Source organism: Lactuca serriola, chromosome 8 (genome assembly GCF_051521515.1).
Source record: "Lactuca serriola cultivar US96UC23 chromosome 8, Lser_US96UC23_V15, whole genome shotgun sequence".
Taxonomy (NCBI): Eukaryota; Viridiplantae; Streptophyta; class Magnoliopsida; order Asterales; family Asteraceae; genus Lactuca; species Lactuca serriola.
Window position 1 is genome coordinate 7,609,756 of NC_136415.1, and position 11,796 is coordinate 7,621,551.

The window sequence follows — 11,796 nt, forward strand, 5'->3', positions numbered from 1 at the left end:
ACACACAAATGCGTGCCCTCTATCCTTCAAATTTTGCAAAATTGACATTATTTTTTAGTGGACGCACAAATACACGTCCTCTATCAACGAGTGTCATTGTTTGCACGTCATTAAAATGTTGTTTTCTAGTAGTGGTTCAAGCTCGTAGGGCAAGGGGTTGGCATGATTAAGATATTTGTACATTCTTGAAGGGGAATGACATCTAGTTTAACCATTCTATTGTGACATCCCCATTTTCACAACCAGAAAAGACCGAATTGTTTATGATTTATTTTGAAAATCATAGTATCTTTTAAAGAAATATGTTGCGAAATTTGTTCCCAGAAAAACATGATAAATATATTATCAAAACATTTCCAAAGAAATGTATTTTATTCATTTTTAAAACATTGGGATGTCATTGTCAATACAAAAACATAGGCCTAAACTGACCTTACATTCATTTACACTAGTGATCTACATCTCCTTAGTCTCTCAGTGTAATGTAGCTTTGTATCGACAATTATGATACAAATAAACTGAGTGGGTCAGGTTGGGAAACCTGGTGAGTACCTATGGGTTTCAATCCTACAATGTTATATCATATATATATATATATATATATATATATATATATATATATATAATTGAGAAGTCATAATATACAATTTCACCACACACACACACACACACACACACACACACATATATATATATATATATATATATATATATATATATATAAGCAACTCTTACCCCACCCCTTCGATCCTCACAATGACACTATCCATACTCTCGGACCTTAAAATTTATCTGTTTACATAATCCATACTCCCGGATCTAATCCATGCTCTCGGATCAATAATTGTGCCCATTCCATACTCTCGAACTAGGGACAAATGTCTAAATCCATACTCCTAGATTAATTTCAAATAAGTATGTCCTATCCATACTCTCGGACTAAGGACAAATGACGATGTCTTAACCCATACTCCCGAATTAATGACAACTGACTATGTCTTAATCCATACTCCCAGATTAATGTCAAATAGTTATGTCTATCCGTACTCCCGGACTAAGGGCAACTGACTATGTCTTAATCCATACTCCCGGATTAATGATAAATGACTATGTCTTAATCCATACTCCTGGACTAATGAAAATTGACTATGTCCAATCCATACTCTCGGACTAGGGACAATGACTGTGTCTAATCCATGCTCCCGGATCAATGACATAACTTAAAGTTCTATTCTCTGTGTATAACTCACTCATACTCATAAGAAGATACGACCTAATATTCCCCATAATTAATTTAGGTTTACTCTTTATCCTAAATCATCATAATCAGGTATGTTCTTTAACACGTATTTCAGGCAACATCAAATAAATCGCACATAAACATATTTTTAATAATTTAATCAATACTTGTATTAAAATCATGTTCATGAAAGGGACTATGCACTCACTTGTCAAAGTGATGATTCTAAACTCGAGCAACACTTTGCTTCTAACGATTCTATTTTCCTTCAACGAAACCTATCATTATTATCGCTAAGTTTTAGTCTAATCTTTATTGTGACTAATTGTTAGTCTAGATTCATCATTAAATTAAAGTCTACTTCATGATCTATCAAGTAAGGAACAACCAGGTAGGATCATATCAAAGGTAGGGTCCTTTTGGTGTACAAAGTATACTGTTTGGAAATCCCACTTTAAACACCTCACTCAATCACAGCCTAGACATCATCCCCGTAAGTTGATCAATCAGTATAATGACTTTGAATCACTGATAAATCTTATTTATAGGTTCATAACAACGATATTATATTTAATATAAGCTATATTTAAAGTAGGGTAGGCGTATCTCACTTACAACGGGTTTTGCTAAAAACCGGGTTCCGTTGGAGCAAAGCTTCTGAGCCGAAAAGCTCTTTTTCTCGGAGCCTTCGGACGCTCCGGGTCTTTCCTCTAGCAACTTGAGGTTACTAGGGATTCAGAGGGGTTTTAGGAGTCTAGAGAGAAGTTAGAGAGAGAAAAAATGGCTTATGCAGTCTAGAGAGAAGTTAAAGAGAGAAAGAATGGTTTAGGAGCCTTCGGACGCTCCGTATCTTCCACGTACGAGCTTCGTTTTCTACATTCTTTATATCCACATGTTGATATTTACGAGTACTACAACTTTCATTTAGACCCCGTCGGCTAATTCTCATCCTATCTCGGATTTGCAAAACTGTATCGAATTTACCGCGCTCGAAGAGTAGGGACTAAGTTTCGTCCATATCTTTAACATACGAGATCTATTATCGACATTCTTTATATCCACACATTGGTATTTACGAGTACTACAACTTTCATTTAGATCCTGTCAACTAATTCTCATTCTATCTCAGATTTACAAAATTTGTATCGAATTTGTCGCGAGTGGAGAGTAGAGACTAAGCTTCGTCCATATCTTTCGCATACGAGCTCCGTTTTCGACTGTCTTTTTATCGTTTAACTCCTATTAAAGATATCTTCATTTCTTGTTTAGATTATTTTGGCTAAAAATCGACCAATCTAAAATTCAAATTTCAGGTTGTGCATTGTTGTGCTAAATCTTAGAAAAATCATAACTTCCTCATACGAAGTCAGATTTGGATGTTCTTTTTATGCACACTCTCATTTTAACATATACCACGACTTTCGTTTAGATTGCTAAGGCTTGAAAGTATTTTATCGTAAATTCACTTTTTACGATTCCCGGTGTCGTGCCGGTTTTTCCGTAAAACTTCGACGGATCATAGCTTCTTTGATTTAACTCGGATTTCAGCGTTCTTTATATGTACGGAACCTTTGTAGTGAAATTAAGAAATTTACATGTAGGATACAAAATTTAAAACCATGTCCTCTTTTACATGTACATTGCAAAATTTTAAGAAGTTTTAAATATATTTTTGATATAAAATAACATTTAAAATTAAATTTTTATTTGGAGATTAGCCATTTCTTAGGCCTTCCGGTATGGGCATATTTTGACACGTTAAAGTTGAGGTGGAAGGGGGTTTTCACCGATGAACACCACCCCAAAACCTAGTGATTGTCTTGTGGAGTGGAGATTTCCACAGGTCTTCACAAAAATGTTATCTTTTGTTTACTACTTATTCACCAGTGAACGCCATTTTCACACCCTAATGAAATGGTTGTGGAATGGTTAGATGATGGTGTGGTTTGCCCTTCACTATATTTTCACTGGTGAGCATACCCCTTAGCCTTAAGGCCCACTACGAAATAGTATTCGTTGGGATTATGGCATTACTAAAGCATAGTCGTATGGGACATTGGCTAAGTAATTTTAGAATAAATATTATAAATATTTAAAAATGGATAATGACTTAAAATGGTAACATATTTTTTGATTTGTACACATTTAGTCACTGATTTTTTTTTTATCAAAATGTTCAAAAAACATACTTATGACCTGCTATCGGTGGTTTAGCCAGTTTTCGACGTATTTGAAAGCTCCGACGAGGCTACAATTATCTTCTCCGACGTTCATGATTTTTTTGACGAACTCAAGAACTCAGGTCTATTCTCTCATTCTGTCTCTTTCTTAGATCCAAATAAATTTCAAACATAAACCCATATGGGTGTTCTATTTTCAAACTCAATAACTCAAACCCAAAAAAACAATTCTTCATCTTCATCTTTTTATGTTCATACTCAAGAACACACACATCATAATTTCTCACTCCAAAAACGATTTTTGAGTGTAAGGTGTTTGATCTTCAAGCTAAAACACGGTATAAAGTTTTTGTAGGATGTTCAATCAAAAATTCAAGATCTATCAAGAATCTCAAGGGCTACTGATGGGTTTGTTCATTGTGTTCTTGAGATCTTTATCTGGTTCTTCAGTTGTTCATCGTGTTCTTGAGAGCTTCTTCAGATTTGAGTGTGTGTGTGTGTGTGTTAGATCAGAACACAATCCTAGATCAGAACATGAACCTGTCTCTTCAAAATCAAACATGAAATCATTTAAGAGGTATTAACACAAATCATATATGTAACGCTCGTAGATTCGGGATTACAATTAAGAAATAATAAACAATAAAACGACATTTTATAGAAGGCTATTTAGGATTAAAAAAATCTTAACCAAAGTTATGTTATGTGTGACAAGGATTCCGTACATATAAAGAACTCTAAAATACGACTTTGTATGAAGAAGTTATGTTTTTTCGAAGTTTCGCGATTACGTCGACACGGCTATGCACGTCGTAAAAATTGAATTTTAGATATGTGGCTTATTAGCCTAAGAAATCTAAAATAAAATCGTAGTAATCATAAACCGAGAATGTGCATATAGAGAACGTCAAAATATGACTTCATATGAGGAAGTTATGACTTTTTGAAGTTTCAGCGTAGCTGTGCGAACACAAATCCAAAATTCAAGTCGATTGATTGTTATCTGAAACAATCTGAACAAGAATTAAAGATCTCGTAAATATGAACCCATCGATATAAATACAGATAAGAACAGAGTTCGTACGAAGGATTTATGAATTTTGCATGGAATTTAACAATCTGAACCGGTCCAAATATGAATTTCAGTTAAAGTAAGAATTAGTTGTTGAGACATAAGTAAAGTTGTAGAGTTCGTCAAGAGGATTACAAGGATATAAAGAACGTCAAAAAGGAAGATCGTATGTGAAAGCTATGGTCCTTCGAAGATTCGTGAAAATACCCGTCAAGGGTGACATGACAGCATCAGAGAGCGCCACGTGGCATGTCGGGAGACCGTCTCTTCCAAGATATAAGGTAACGAGGCACCACGAGATTTAGACATGTGGCACCACGAAATGGTGATATGTGACATTGTTCTAGAAGAATGACGCGGACGAAGGAACGACTAACATGTAGCACGAAGCTGATAGAGATATGTAAGCACTGAGGTGTGGCGCGCCTCTTGTCTGGGCACGGCGCGCCCCCTAGACCATGTATGTATGTATGTATGTATGTATATATATATATATATATATATATATATATATATATATTGGGTGAATGTCCGCGCGTTGCGCAGAAACACCTATATCGTAGAAATCTTTACAAATATATGTTTTTTTAAATACAAAAATAACGTTGTTATTAAATTAGATATAATATCTCATATACTAAATTGATATAATATATTGATTATTTTGAATTATATGATAATATATACATCTATTATAACTGCATAATCTCAATCGTTTGATTGACTTCTACTGCGAGTTACTCATAAATAAAATTAAATATATTATATGGTTTAATGTTATTTATAGTTGTTGTTTTTATTAATTAGTTTTTAAAATTTATTTGTTTAACATTTTAATTTCTATCATTATAATTATATAAAACATCAAACATTGTTTTTTGATTTTAAAGGTAACAATATTATCATTTATATAGAGTTATTTTTAACTATTGTTATTGTAAGTTATTTTAAACTACTTATTTGAAAACGTTTAACGATTATAAAAATATCATTAGGAAGTATTTTAGTTAAATTGAGATTACAATTTAGTTTTTGCATTTATCACTACAATTTATCACTTTTAACTGTTCACAAAATATTATTTGGGTTTTTTAAATGAAACTGGAATTTATATTTAAGTTGACACTGTAATTAATGTTATATTTAAATTAACAATTTAAGTATTTTGTCCAAACTGTTAAAAAGTTGTAGCTTTAATTGATAATGGTTTACATACAACATATTAAATCTAATAAATTAAGTATAATATGTTAAAAGTTAAAGACACAACTTTATAAGTAGAATTAAAGATATTATTTTAATATTGAAATTTAGTTTATTTATGATTACACTTTAGGTTTGATATTTATTTAACCTTATTAGTCAACTTATAATTATTATTAGAGAGACACTATAATTTATCACTTGTAACCATTTATAAAATATTCTTTTGGTTGTTTAAGTTAAACTAAAATTTATATTTAAGTTGACCATGTAATGTTATATTAAAATTTATAATTCCAAAAAGGAAAAATGTTTCCTTTATAATGGTATAATGAAATGATAATGATATATATATATATATATATATATATATATATATATATATATATATATCAGATTTCACTCATATCCCTCACAAATTCATTCGCAATCTCTAAAAGATCATTTTACCCCTCTATGGTCTCCATTACTCATGTTGACCAAACCCTAAAGTCAACAGAAGTCAAACTCGAGTCAACAGTCCATGTTTGACCCGACTTGCCGAGTGCACTTATGCAACTCGTCGAATCCCCTTGTTTCCTCATAAGTCTCAAGAAAGCCCAACTCAACTCGTCGAATTGACCCTCTAACTCGCTGAGTTATCACATGCTTAAGCTCATCGGGACAAACACTAACTGACTCGTCGAGTCGGCTCACCGAATCAGCGAGTCCATTCTAACTCATTTCTTATTCAAATGATTCCAAGGCAGAAAACCTTTCCAAACTCTAGATCTATACTCTCAAGTCTTGATTACCACGTAAAGCCATGAGCTTTACATCCATGCATGGCACTTAGGGTTAGAAATGCCAAGAACATGCTCTAAAAAGAGTTTTTCACTCAAAAGCTCTATTATGGCAGAATAAAATATGGACCTTTGGACTCTAGGGACCTCACAAGGTCAAGATCTGAAATCTAAGTCTCTAAATGAACTCAATATACTCAAGGTCCCAATATTAGATGGAAAAAGCCCTAAACTCCAATAGAATGAGATTTACCCAACCAAATGAGAAAGGTATGGAAGTTTTACCTTTCACAGAAGCTCTTGGATGAAAAGCAACTAATCTAACAACCTATTATCGTTCCTTTCTTGAAACCCTTTTCTTTTATCCCAAAGATGCACCAAAACACTCAATATTAGCTCAACACTCTCTTTTTAGCTCGAAGGCCGATTAGGGTTTCTCTCAGTGAAGGTAGGTAGCTGATGAGCCGCATATGAGGCTATAAGTATCCTTAAATAGGCCCCAAACCCAGGGATTTAGGGTTTCATCACTCAACGTCTAGTCGGCGAGTCGACTCTCTGGCTCGTCGACTAGGTTACTAATCCCACATGGCCAAACACGACTCTACTCGATGAGTTGGACTCACAACTCGTCGAGTCTCTCAATAAATCTCAATATTAAACACATAAATAATATACCTGGGTGTCCGGATGTTACAACTAATCTTCTCTCAAGTTATTTCAATTGTTGGTGGTGTTGTGTGAAGCATTTGAGGCATCACATTTGGGGTGCTAGGCTCACAAAGTCTTAAGGAGGCCAAGCTACAAGAAAGGTATGTCATTCTACTAGTTTTTATATTACATATACCCCATTCATATGCTAGATAGGATGAAACCTTGGAAAAAAGAAAGTTTGCATGTATAATAGAGAAAACATAGATCCAAGGTTTCTAGGGTTGCATGCACACCATAGGAGTGTTAGAATGCTCAAAACCCAACATTAATGGTATGATATAAACTGTAGTTTTGGTATGAATACTTTGGTATGAATACATGTTTGGCAGTTACCTAAAAAAACACCCCCTTTCATTAACATGCAAACTGATACATTCAACTTGAGTTTGTACAACTAAAAGGTAAACGTATCTGATAACTTATCCTACACTTTGTACACTAGAATTGACACAAACACAAACCAATTAATAGCTAGATACAACTTTAGTTTCATATTTTGTTGTTTAAGCTTCATCCTAATGTTCACACAAGCATAGTTCTGATCCTCCACCACCCAACCAATGAACTTGCAACCACAAGCCTGCAAAGTAAGTGTAGAAACATTTAACAATGCTACAAGTTACAAAAAAGAGTAGAAATTAGGAGATTAGGTTAGATTTATCAAGAAATCAAAATTAACCGGGTTAGAACAAGTATAGTAATGTTTTCCAGGGTTGTTCTTGCTCCATGAGGTACGAATCACAACTTCAGCTCCACAATTGCATCTAATTGCCATTTTTGTTGGTTGGAGAAGGGTAATCGAAGAACAAAAGGAGGAAGAAGTAATGGGGAAGAAGACCAACGAATATAAATGAAAGCAGGTGAAGGGCAACGACTCTGATAGGGGCACACAACATGAAATGACAAAAATACCCCTGCATGCAAGGCACGTGGGGAACCCAAACGGAGAAAACTAACATCTAACAACAATATGGACTGGGCAAGTAGTATTTAAATACATGGGGGACGTTCCGAGTTAATTTTCAAAAATAGGGACTGAAACGAGCAATTTGGCTCTTAGACCATGGACGATTCATGTAATTTACTCTAAAAAGAGTAAATTACACGAATCGTCCATGGTCCAAATGCCAAATTGCATGTTCAGTCCCTACTTTTGAAAATTAACTCGGACAGTCCCTAATGTATTTAAATACTACCCGCCCAGTCCCTATTGTCATTAGACGTTACTTTTCTCCGTTTGGGGGCCTTACGTGTCACACCCCCATACCGAATTGGCGGAAACATTCGGGGGTGGAGGACGTCATGTACAGTATCATAACAATGCATAATAGTAAAACAAGCAACAACATCCATTGCATTAATAGAATAGTTAGATACATGTGTGTTCTTTAGTAAAGTTTAAATGACACCAAAAATGTATAATCAAAATAATGACGGGTCTTGAATCCACCCTATCCTTCAAAAGCTGCATGGGTGTACCTGTCTACTGGTTCCCTGAGAATACAAGTTATTTTGAAAGAGAGTATCAACATAAAATGCTAGAGAGTTCATAAGTGTTTAGTGCCATTTATAGTAATTAAAAACTTCGAATGTTTGTATTAAAAACCTTGAAATGTTTGTAAAGTTTTCCCAAAAAATCCTATATTTCATGCTTATAATGAAAAGTGGTCTTCTACCCGATGCCCAACTGCTTACACGTTTGCCCTTGGATAAAATGTAATGTTTGCATATATACTTGGAATAGTTTGGAAATTATAATAGTACTTTATATCTGTATAAAAGTATGTTTTTCCTATTTATTTAAAAGTATGTTTTCCCCATTTATTGCTATCTTTTATAAGAAAATAGTATGTTTTATCCCAGCAGTACAGCTACTGTATAATGAAATGGGAAAAATGAAGACTCCTAGTCGTATTAAATGAACTATACGCATTGGGGAGTCTTGTTGCCTTTAAAACCGGTTTGGGTAATTACATATTTAAAATGTGATGTAGTTGTAACCATGTTGATTGACGGCTGAATACACGACGACCTTATGGCGTCGAAAATAGTGAAGTGACATTTTTTCACCCCTTGGCCTTACCGGCTGGGACTGTAGCTAATAGTCGGGGTGTGGGAGTGTCTGTCCCGTATAGATCTATACACACAATGCCCACTCTCCCTCTAGGAGACTCTAGTTACAAATTTGATACAACAATGTATTGTTGTATCATGAAGTAGTATTTCACATTCTACTTATCATGTTCTTTCTATACTGTATATATATATATATATATATATATATAAGCTCTTTCCTGTTCTTGTATATGTATAAGTATATGTATACGTTCTCTTCCATTCTCTGTATATATAGATGTATATGTATATGATCTCTAAACTATACTTATTATAGTTTACTAGTAGGTTTAGTTTGTCCTCGACTTATAGAAAGGAGTCAATTATTCAACTTGAACAATTGAGTTAAGTATACTTTTTAAAGATAAAATTTTATATTCATATACGTATTTAGCATGTATAACTATGAGTTAAACGGCAGTTGGACTAGTGTATCCTACCTTAAGCCCACAACCAAACAAGGAACATGAGTCAAGGTTATCAGCAATAGTCCTAAGTCCATTAAAGCATACTTATACACTAATACACAAATGAATATTGTTTTGAAAGTAAAAAGAGTTTGAAAAAGAGTTTAAAGGTAGTTACAAAAGAGTTTTACTATAAAGTCTAACAATGTTTTAAAAGTAGTTTGAAAATGAGTTTGAAATGAGATAATTGACAAGTATATAAATGTTTATACTATCACAATTTAATTGTGTTTAACTTGTATTTCCCCCCATAAAAGCATTTATAACAGTTAAAGGTTGATTTGCAGGGGTATGAACTCACCTGTAGTGAGCGATTAGAATGCAAGATCGGTTGTAGGATGCTAAGTGTCAAGTGTGGTCTCGAACACAAACGGATCCTATTTAGCATATAATAACACATATATGTATCAAATTTGTAACGCCCCGATTCTCAGGTATTGCTTAAATAAGATTTATTGGGGTAAGCTCTACTCGACGAGTTGGTTGACCTACTCGTCGAGTAGCAGCGGGATGGGATCGCGTGTTAAGTGACCTACTCGACGAGTCCATATTGGGACTCGGTGAGTAGGAGCTGGCAAATGAAACCCTAAATCCCCGGGTTTGCACCCCTATTTAAAGGGACCTTAGCCTCCCTTAGGCCTCTTTACAGTTCTAGAGAGTCCTGAGAGTCCTTATACGTGTGTGGGTGCCTTGGTGTGGTGTTTGAAGCTTGGAAAGAGAATCTTGGAGGAACAAAGCTAAGAGTGCAAAGGAATTGAAGCAAGGAAAGCGTGGGAAGCAGGATTTACCTTAGCTAGCATCCTTTGGAGGTATCAAAGTGCCATCCTTACTTCCTTTTTTCCCTTTTGTTGAGTTTATAGGGCTTTTTATGGATTTTCAAGTTGGTATGATGAGTTATGGGCTAGATCTGAAGTTGTAACTTCAGATCTGGACCCTCCTTGGATTCTAGAAGCATAAAGTCACAGTTTTGGTTGTGATTGAGGTCCCTCTTGGGCATGAAGCCCCATTAAGAACTTAGATTTGGCATTTGGAGACTTTAAAGCCATGCATGCACGTAAAGTTTGCAACTTTACATGATAAGCATGCCCTAGAAGCTTGGATATGTGATTTGGAGTCGTTGCATGGCTCAAAACAAGTCTGTATGGAAAGTGGACTGAATGGACTCAACAAGTCACAAAGTTGATTTGGCGAGTCACATGAAGATGGCTGTGAACTCGACGAGTTGGATGAACAACTCGGCGAGTCCAATGAAGATCGTCATAAGAATCGACGAGTTGAAGAACAACTAGGCGAGTCGGATGAGTTTTCTCTTAGATATGTATGAGTGTGTATCCATCGAGTTGCAAGGAGGGAACTCGACGGGTGGCCTTAAAGTTGATCGAGAATCGAAGGAACTCGACGAGTAGCCGAGGGTACTCGGCGAGGCGAGGTCAACATGGACAGTTGACCTTGACTGAGGACTTTGACCTTGATCAGGGGTTGACAAGTGGGTTATGGGGTACCTTATAAGGTTAAGGACTTATGAGTATATTGTACTATGATCATAGGTGGTGGAGCCGGTGTCGGGTGATCTGAGAGTTGGAGTGTATCTTCCGAGTCGACATTTGCAAGGTGAGTTATCCTCACTATATTGATAGGGTCTACAACACCAAGGTCGGCCCTTTAGTTGTTGATGTTATGGTATGCTACATGTGGTTATGAGCTGTTAGATTGGAATCAGGGTAGACAGTATGTTATGCTCTTATGATCCGTAAGGATTAGTATGTTAGTGACCTGCTAGGTCGGTATGTTAGTTACGATAGAATTCTATGATTGATGATCAGTGTGATAGATATGTTTGATGTTGTATATGCCAGTATGTGATAGTTATGCGCGCATGGTTATTTGCTTGCTGGATTGGTTGAGGCGGTCCTGCTTTGTGTTGAAGGCCAACATACCATATGAGCGGTCCGGGGAGACTGTAGGCCCACGAGGCGGACCAGTCATGCCGAAGGCTCGAGATAGATTCAGATAGACTGTAGTCCTA